Source organism: Cupressus sempervirens, chromosome 2 (genome assembly GCF_028749045.1).
Source record: "Cupressus sempervirens isolate cs-2001-9-10 chromosome 2, ASM2874904v1, whole genome shotgun sequence".
In the NCBI taxonomy this organism is placed as follows: Eukaryota; Viridiplantae; Streptophyta; class Pinopsida; order Cupressales; family Cupressaceae; genus Cupressus; species Cupressus sempervirens.
Window position 1 is genome coordinate 218,491,657 of NC_143119.1, and position 10,862 is coordinate 218,502,518.

Sequence of the window (10,862 nt, forward strand, 5' to 3'; positions counted from 1 at the left end):
TCTGCAAGTGGAGTTGAGGCCAGCAACCCACACCAGCATCTGAAAGTGCACACTACTTGCTTAGCAAGCCAGGGGTCGGTGCTAACCAGTGCATAGACAGAGCTTCCCCTTGATATGCGATATCAAGAATTAAGGGGAAGAAATTAATCCAGCTTTGGAGTCTTTTTCTCTACAAAGCATCTTGATTATAGTGAGTTAGAATCCTTGGCGAATGGAGTGTGCTCACTTGGGTCATTCCCGAAGGTTGGATCACTCTAGCAGGCCCTCTAAAGGATTGACTCAGACTGGTGGTTTGTGTAGACACCTAAAAATTGATTACACCACTTTGGTAATCCTATTTAGCTATCTCTAATAGGCATCATTAATTAAATTCCTATTTCATTAATCCTTTTTCCATCCCCCAGCTGATTAAATTAATTAATCATCTATAGTCCTACTTGATAAATCAAATAACCCATTATTTATCAATTAATCCTATTCTCCTATCTAATTCGAAAAACCTTATTTATTAAATAAATCTATTTGATAAATAAAACCCTCAAATCTAATAACCCCTAACTTATGCCTAATCCTCCATTTGGCCTAATCCACCCCATCCACCCATACTAACCTAGCTTAGCCACTAACTCACCCACCCTCATTAATGCCATCCACTTGCACATCTCTAACATCCTTAATCTAATCCTAACCTGAGCCTAATCCCCCTCCTAACCTTGTCACATTCCCTAAGTGAGCTGAAGACTTTCCTAAACCAAATCAAAGTCTCCTCCCTCAAAATATCCCAACCATAAAACTTTATCCCAACCATAAGCGTTCAATGCTCTTACATGCCCTTAAAAGCTCTTAAAGGCCATTATGAGGGCCATTTAAGGCCTTGAGCCACCTTTGTTGACTCATCGTCGCCCTTTCTTTCATCCACTCACCCTATGACATGTGTCACTCCCTGATTGGCTGTAGGGAAGCATAATCCATGTGCTCTCCTCTCATGCAATCTGAGCCCTCCATGATCTTTTCCCCATCCTTGCATCTTAGCCCTCCATCCCTCAAGACCTTTGCCTATAAATTGAATCCCCTCCCAAGCCATTTCATCACAATCCTTGAGCTAAATTTATAATGCCATTTTGAGAGCAAGTTTTACATCAAATCCATTCACCCAAGCCAAAATCCATCAAGAACACCATTAAAGCTAGTTTGAGAAGCCTATGAGCATACATACCAATCCTCTACTTAGACTCATCTACCAAGCAAAGAGCTAAATTCCTATTGGGAGAGTCCATTCATTTGGCTCAGATTCCTAATTAGGGGTTCCTCTTTAGTCCCTCTTATATGTTATATTAATCTTTTTTAGTTAATACTTTGTTCTCTTAATAGATTAGTATTACTTGCTAACATATTAGTATATATAGTTTGATCATAAGGGTCAAATTTTTTGATTTCCCTCAAGGGGAAAGAGCATACTTCTCTACCTTACTTTCTCACCCAAACATGTAAAACAAGTTAATTACCAACTTAGCTTAATGAATCCCACCTTGGCCTATTCTAAGACTTTGATTCCTTAAAAGGAAATCATCATCCCTTCATTAAAGGCTTCGTTTGGGAGCACCACTAAGTTTCTTTCCTCGGTCGAAATGTCATCTTTTGAAAGCGTCTAGATTTTTGATTCACTCTTGGTCATGACCTCCAAGTGGTGAAGAGCATAATCCCCTATTCTTTTGTCTTGCACCCTAAGAAGTTCACAAGCCCTAATTAATCTAGTTTGAAAAACAAGAAAATAAGACACATTGTTTTGTGGGTTCGAGAATTTTTCTTCGAAAAATGTATCTTTGACAGCATCTTGCAAGCAAACTATTAGTCCATGTTTGAGTGGGTTGTATGAGGAATCTTTGACAAATCATCCTGCAGACAACAGTTAAGCTGCAAAAAATTAGAGAAGCAGAGCAACACAAATTCAAAGAAAAGTACGTTAAGAAGACTGAATAAATTGTGAAATAAAAATGCTTGAAACATAATCTACTATCACAAGATCTCGTGTGAAATTTCTGACAGAGCCATGCAAAATCTTTTTGCAGCCCGCGCGAAGAAACAAGGTGCCACGCGAAAGTTCATGTGCTTGGGCACTTTCTTGCTCGAACCGAAAATAATCTCCGCCCAAAGATTCAAAATCCTCGCGCGAAGATTCTTGAACCTATACAGACAAAGAGCTTGAAAACTGATTTAAAAAGTGCAGAAAAGGCCTGAGAAATTGATTTTTTTGGCCCCATGGTGGGCACCAGAAATGTATGCGTGAATATGTGGCCTCTGTTTAACACACACACTTCAACATGGTCATTGTATGCGGATTCATCCTAGAATGAACATGAGATTGTTAATCCAAGATTTGTCCTGCAAAGCGACCTATTGCCTTCTATCTAAAGTGATTTTGCTTGTTAATATCCTCAAAATCAAGTAGGTAGCCAGACCCTCTAAGAATGAATGATTTGATATGAAACTAATCTATGTGAGAATGCAAAGTAATCTATGATGAGATATGCATTTAATCTAAGAACAAAATTAAGCAAACTAGATTAACATATGCATAGTTAAGCTAAATGGAATTAAACTAAGGATGAAAGTGTATGCAAAATGTGAGAAAATGTGAGTATAAATTTCAACAGCACTTTGATAGCAATTCAAGTCATCCTCTCAAAATGAAGAAATGAGGGTCTCTTAAATAGATTTTCCCAGAATCCATCAACAATTGAGATCAATTTCAATCAACGGTCAAGATTGAAGATGAGGTTCAGTTAAGGTGGAAGATTTCCAAATTAAAAGGAGTTAACTAACTCAGATCTGAGTGTAAGAGTCAGTCAGCTCAGATAGACTTTAGTGTAAAAGCAAGTGATCTGGGTCACTTCTAATTTGATCAGCAGTGAACTAGGAATTTCCATTTTTGAACTGAAGAGAAGAATTAGAAAGAATATTTAATTTAATAAAATGAGATATGCTCTCATAAATACCTTTTCTATTTAATTAAATAATTTTATTTAATTAATTAGAGACACATTTCTTATTTAATTAAATAACTTCATTTAATTAATTAGGAATGGCTTCCTATTTAATTAAATAACTTTGCTTAATTAATTAGAAATAGCTTTTCTATTTAATTAAAAAAAAAAATTTAATTAATTAAAATAGGCATATTTATTAAATTAAATAAATTTAATTCCATAGTACATTAGCCTTAGGAGATAACTTAATTTAATAAAGTATGAATACTTTAGATTAAATTAAATTGAAATCAAATAGGTTTAACGTGGCTAATATGAGTGCGTACTATAGGGATTAAATAAAGAGTCTGATTAATGCAGATTAGGGTTTTAAGCATTTGACAATTAAGTCAAGTAGCGAAAATCAAAATAAGAATTTGGCTAGTGAAATAGGACTTTAGAATTGATTTAGATAGACCAGAATTGGTATCACGGTAATGAGCCAATTTTGGGGTATTACATCATGTAGACAACATAGTTATTCGCACTCCCTTTTTAGCACATGTTGTCTACAACATAAATTTGTGTGTTACACCCTTGTAGGCTTATCCTCTCATCATCACACTTACTTTCATGCTTAATGGAGGATAACCCATATCTGGTGGACATGTGCCTGGTTGTATGACTTATCGTGTAGCTAATTCTTAGGCATTCTAGATGCATCTCATAGGCCTTTATATATAGGCACTCCTAGTGTACTTTAATGCATATTGAATTGAATACATTGTTAGCCTGATCATACTCCTTTCTGGTCTATAGTTGTGCTTGTGTTTAAGTTCTGAGTTCTTGGGTGAATTTTTCCCTAAGGAAAATTCTTACATGGTACCAAAGCTTGGAGAATTTCTCTTCACATAGCCATTCGAAAGAATCTTCTTGCTTTAGCACCTTAGCACGAATCTAGAGTATCACAGAAATAGGGAGTGGCTAGAGCGAGAACTGACCTCACCATTGCATCTAGAATGTTGATTCGGTGAAAATTGGCTATAAAGTTTCCTACCCTAGGCCAAAGTCGATCATGAGGGAAAAAAAAATTTGCAAATTGGCACCCAAAGGCCCCGATTTGCAATATGGATATGATATTTTAGATTTGCAATTTCATTCAATTCTGATTTGTTAATCTTTACAATTATTTCAAATTTGTTTTTTCATTAAAAAAAATGCCTAGTCGGGCTAGCGAGGAAAAAAAAATTCAGAACCAGGTAGTCACATCCCAGCCCTACAATTTGGAGGAATATTCTTTTATTACAAGGTATATCCTTCATTATTGGCTAGCTTCATCATAGTATTTTTTGGCAGCGGACAATCCGAATTCTGGAATCCCTACTAGACTCTACTAGCCAGTGGCTAACACCCACCCGCAACTGGCTTCAACACTCTTTGAAAGGTTTATTTTGTTTTATGTTTGCATGTGTGCCTTTTAAACATTAGTGAACCCATCTGTAGGGTGTATGTGGGACTAAAATTTCCAAGCCCGCTTCGTCAGTGCACAGACTTTCTAGCAGCTCTTCCGGCCTACTGCTATTTTCAACTCTGGCCATGACAATCTCCTTCGAGTTCATGGCCGAAGGCAAAAGAAACCTGGCCAATAATAGATTTTTTTGAGCCTGCCTATTTTTTGGTGCCTAGTGACAATTCAAACCCTGATGCCATGAGGATCTACGTGGACTACCACATCATTTTCACAGAGGCACAAACCCTTTGCCACTCGAGGCACAAATGACTTCGCCACGTGGACTCCCGTAGTCATGAACTCAAACTCCTGGTGACCCTTCAAAACTCTGGCATCGTAATAGGATTCTCTGGCCCAACTTTCACTTTCTCAGTGATTGTTTACTATTTTGGCAACTGCTGCTCCATTGCTAGTGCTTCGTAAAATTTGAACCCTAGCCCCTAGTCTCCAATCCACATCACCTCACTGTGGACCCAAGACCTCCACATGGCATGTCGTAAGCAAGCACTAACTCCAAGGCCAACTCCATGTGGACTCTGAACAAAGGACACATCAGCCATGGGTATGTTGAGTCTATTTCCATGTGGACTAATAGTATGGTGACACATGTCTATCCCTACTACTAGTTAGATCTGTACATCCATGTTAGTAGAGGAGTCATTTTTTTGCTGACATCAGTAGAACACTATGTTAAATTTGACAGTCATCTAATTGTCATTCCCAGGCAATTTATAACTACTACAATGGTTATTTGACCATCAAATTTAAGTACGCAATTTTCCTTCCAGACCCCTCTTCAACGTGCTTTTTGGTTTGGCAGCCTGATTTTGAGAGGCCATAACTCATTCATCTGGACTCCAAATTAGGTGCAATTCTTTTTGAAATTGTGTAGAATTTCCTGAACTTTCTAGTGGTGGTGTTCTTTTCTAGTTTTAGTGCAAGGATTTTTTAGAAATTGCATTTTTTGGTGATTGTTCCTATTCAATCCTACATTTTGCAACTTCAAACACTCTGTACGGGCTCATCTCAACACTTTTTTAGGTTCCATTTTTTTGAAAGTGTGCTATTTTTCATCTACTTTCCAAATCTACAATTAGATTCTAGGGTTGTGTGGACAAAATTTTCACTTTCAGAATTAAGGATTTTTCTACATTATAAAGCTTTTATTACTTTTTAGAATTGTTGTACATCTGAGCTATAGTGCTTAGTGAAAAATTTGGGCCTCAAAAGGCAGTTATAAAAAGAAAAATTAGAAAGTCCACTTTGTACATTTTAACAAGTGGCCTATTATACACACACTACATATAAAGTGACAAAAGCATCTTTTTGTGGGGGGTCTTTTGATTGAGTGAAACGGGGGGTTGTACTATGTTCTTGTATCTCTCTTGTGTGCTCTCTTCATTTTCGCATCATGGGTTCACCTAAATGTCCACTTCTAACTTCGCATAATTATTCTACATGGAGAGATATTGCATGGAGTAGATTAATGGAAAAAGGTTACAATCTTTATGTTGATGGTACAATACCCAAACCCACTGATGCTAAAGAGCTCATTAATTGGCAAAAATAAGACCAACAGGCTTTAGGAATTATCAGGAATTTTGTACATAGAGATCTCTTCTTCCACATTTTTAGTTTCAAGCAATCAAAACCTACATGGGACAAACTTGAATCATTGTATGGTAAGGTGGATGAGGAAAAGGGTTTTCGAATTGAGGATGATCTACTTCTCTTGGATCCAAAGAACTTTGACACAATTCAAGATTACATCAACAAAGCCAATGAGTATAGGGCACTACTTAAAGATTATGGAAATCCCATAAGGATGACAAGTTGATTCATCACATCCTGAAGAGGCTACCTTCAAAGTATGCTTCCTTTGTTTTGAGTTATAATACTCACAGGTTGACCATGGGAAGTTCTTACCAAAAGCCTACATTTGATGCATTTGTAGAGATGTTGATTGTTGAACAATCTCACTTGATAGATTTGGAACTTCTCACGACATCAAAGACCAAAGCATTGGTGGCTAGTGATGAGCACCAATCAAGTCAATGAGGGAAAAGTTCTAGTAACAACAAGAAGAAGTAGTGGAAGCAAAAACCACAATCCAAGACACAACAATCTTTCTCACAGCAAGGCAATTCTTCTTCTAACAAGAAGGGGAATAGTGAAAAGAAGGACAAACTTTTTTGTACATATTGCAAAAAGCCAAATCATGATGAGCACCATTGCAAGACTAACCAAATCAATGAGTTAGAAAATCTACTCAAGAAGAACAAAATTCAAGTGTTAGGTACTTCCAAGGATTTAACTCCAACCTCTTCAAAGGGAAAAGGGCAAGCATTTATGGAAAATTTGAGTTCTTTTTCAAAATGGATACTTGACTTAGGTGCCTCCTATCATATGGGTTCTTCAAAGGGAGACTTTTCTTCATTGAAGCAGTCATAGGTACCACACATCTTTGTGGGAAATGATACAAAAATGGAAGTTGAAGGAAAAGGACATGTGGAAATGGAAAATGGGGAATTCAAAGATGTTCTCTAAATTCCAAACCTTAGCTCCAGTCTCCTCTCAATTTACCAAATCACTCACCTTGGATATGGTCACAAAGTTAAGTTCCTTCTAGATTCAGTGATGGTGTGAAGTCTTAAAGATGATTCATTGGTTGCAATGGGGAAAGTCAATCATGACAAGAGGCCTTATTCCTTCTCCCACTTTGTGCCTAAGTCTCCTTCTCAAGCCTTGTTGACTCACTCTAATTCACACATCAATCTTTGGCATGAGTGGTTTGGTCATCTTGCCTTTCGCTATCATCAACAACTCTTCTCAAAACACATGGTCAAAGGTCTACCTAACATCAAATTTTCTAAGGGTGAGTGTTCATCATCATCAGTGGATATGCATCTTGAGGAGAAGTATGATAAATAGAAGTCTTCAAGAACTCCAGTTGTTCTCCAATTAGTTCACGTGATTTTAGCAGGTCCTTTTGCAATGACTCCAGTCAACCAATGCCGCTACATCCTTACTTTCATTAATGACTTTTCACGCTTCACATGGGTCTATTTCCTTCATCATGAGAATGAAGTGGTTGATAAGCTTCAAGCCTTTAAGATTCATGTTGAACACAAATCAAGGAAAGCCATCAAGGTTTTATAGATAGACAACAAAAGTAGATATGTGGATAGAAGACTTAAGGACTTTTGCAAACTTGAGGGAATTGATCTTTAGAATCCACCAACAATCAGTCTGCACAAGACAGATGTTGCAGCACTGAGGATTAGGACTCTTAAGACCATGGCAAGTTGCATGATAAAATCCAAGTCTCTTGATTCTACACTTGAAGTTAAAACCATTAGTAGTGCTACTCACATGCTTAACAGGTCTCCTCATAATTCCCTAGATGGTAAGACACCTTTTGAGGCATGGTGCAGTAGAAAACTAGTTGTGAGTCACTTCAGAGTCTTCAGTTGTCCAGCATGGGAAAACCCATCTTCTAGGGAATGCAAGGCATGTCTACCTAGATCTTGTACTTTCATTGGATATGAAGATAGAATGAAGGCATATCGACTAATGGATCCAAAGACACACAAGATTTTTGTGGAGAAGGATGTTCACTTGGAGGAAAGTTCACCCAACTTATCCTCTAATCCTCTCTGCACTTCATACATAGTGGAAATTGATAGTGACACTAGCAATAGTGCTTCAATAGATTCAGACACGTGGGGTTCTATCAACAGCTGCAGCGAGAGGTCATCACATCAGTATAGTCCACGTGCATACATTGCCACAATGATATGTCCAACACAATAGGGTATACATAATCTTCTAGCTCTAGCGGTAGTGGATGACTATATGGTAGATGTTGTAGGTTTGTTCATGGAGTCACACATAGCAGACTTGGGAGACATCCTTGATGATTTACATCTTCTCTTTGATGAAGATGATCCTTCTACAATTGTTGTGAGGGCTCACTCTAACCCTCATGTCCATTCTCTACATGATCAAACTTTACAGGTTGGTGTGATTGTGGATCTTTATGAATAGTTTTTGTCGGAGGTCTCTTTATCAATTGAGGAGACTAATGGTTCTTTGGGATAGATTCTATAGACATCCTTGCCATATCTGCATTCGTTCTTTTTAGCATAGTTGGAAGGGGTGATCATTAGCATCAACATAAGGACACTTGAGTAGGTTTCAAGGCCACCACACATCTTCAAGATTGTACCTTTTCCTTTGTTTCTTCCAAAGGGGAGGAATGTCATTCAACACTAGTCTTGGACTAGCTTCTTCCTTGAAGCAGCCATCACTAGTTGGCATTCTTCATTTGGGGGGGGGGGGGGGTAACTTTTTCATCTTATGAGATCTTGTTCTTCTCATTCTTCACTATTGTATATACTAGATGTATGTCATAATGGGGGGTCTTGATTACTCCATCCATCCATGCATCTTGCTTTTCATCTCTCTTTTTGGGGGAGGGTTTTTCCCATGAGGTTTTCCATCTTTTTCCTTTTTATGAGAGATTGCATTTCATTATGTACATGGGTACCTAACATGGTCTAGTAGTCGGGACCCATCATGCATTTCATCCTAGTTTTCATAAGCTTAAGGGCATTCCCCTAAGTTTCACTTAAGGGGGGGTGTTGGTGTAAATACATATTTACTATTTACACTTACTTAAGTTTACTTAAGTTAATACATTATTTTATTATTTATTTTGTGAGACACTTAGGAGTTTTCATATCTTTATGAGTTGTCATGTTGACAACATAGAACTATGCAACTATAATTCAACACATGGTGTCTACAACACTGGAGTTTGCATCATTAATTGAGTTTTCATGTAGAGAACATAGTTATTTGCACTCCCTTTTAGCACATGTTGTCTACAACATAGATTTGCATGTTACACCCTTGTAGGCTTATCCTCTCATCATCACATTTACTTCTGTGCTTCATGGAGAATAACCAATATCTAGTGGACATGTGCCTGGTTGTATGACTTATCATGTAGCTAATTCTTAGGCATTCTAGATGCATCTTAGTGGCCTTTATATATAGTCACTCTTAGTGTACTTTAGTGCATATTGAATTGAATACATTATTATTCTGATCATACTCCTTTATGGTCTACAATTGTTCTTATGTTTGAGTTCTTAGCTCTTGGGTGAATTTTTCCCTAAGGCAAATTCTTACATCATGTCTACTTGATATTTCAACATTCTTTCATTAGTTTGCTTCTCAATTTTAAGATCATTTGGCAATCTTTCATTCTCTGATCTTAGATTCATGATTTCTTCATTTGCATTAGTGATTTGATCAATGAAGTCTTCCTACTGAAGAGATAGATGTTAAACTTCATTGTTCTCTCCTTCTATCTCTTATTTGACTTTGTCTTTTTCTTCCATGACTTCACATAGTCCTACTAACTAGATTTCTTGTTCTCTTTTTAGCTTTCTAAATTCTTCTTGAAGATTGGAATTTTTTTCAAGTAGATCTTTGATTGCTTCATCAACTTCATCTAAGTTCCTTTTAGGACAAATATCATCAATTATTTCTTTAGTGTAGAGATTATCATTCATTTTTACTCCAAGATATTTCCTTCTTTTCAACGATTGAGAGAGTTTTTCCTTTTCTTTCTTCAAATTCCCAATAGCCAATTCATGATCCAACTTTTCACTGTCATTAAACTTATCTAGCTTGTATACCTCCATTGCCTCTGATCTTTCCTCAAGTTCTTAAACTTTTTATTTGAGAAACACAATACTATGATACCAATTGTTGGAAATGTGAGGTAGGAAAGGTTACTAAGAGGGGTGGGGAGAGGTTTGTGAATCAGGAACCAATAAAACTTCAACTTATTTCACTAATTAATCCTTCATAAAATATTCTGATATATATTCTGATATATTTGCATGCATGAAAGAATGAAAGTATTAAAACATTCATAACATATTGACACAAGATATGGTGACCTAGAAACCTTCCAAATAAAAAGTAAAACTGAGGTGGGGATGATACCCACAAGCTTTAGTATTGCATTATAAAGTTGGTCAGTTAGGGCTTATAATTGATCACTTATGATGATCTACCATGTTAGGAGAAATGAGGACTGCTAGGTCTACCTTGTGAAAGGATTTACAAAACATACAATCAAGTATGCACTCGAGAGATTTTTCAAATACTGTTAAGTCTTCCTAGTTAAAGGATTTGGATGATACACCTACTAAGATGAACTAGTGGCTGATCTTTGATCTACAACTCTGATTTTTTGGTTGAGATTCCTTTGAAATGTAATGATCACCTTGTTGTGATAAATAAATATTTGTTCTCCCTTACACTGCTTGTAGCCTTTTCAATTCACACTTCTTATTTTTATATTTGCA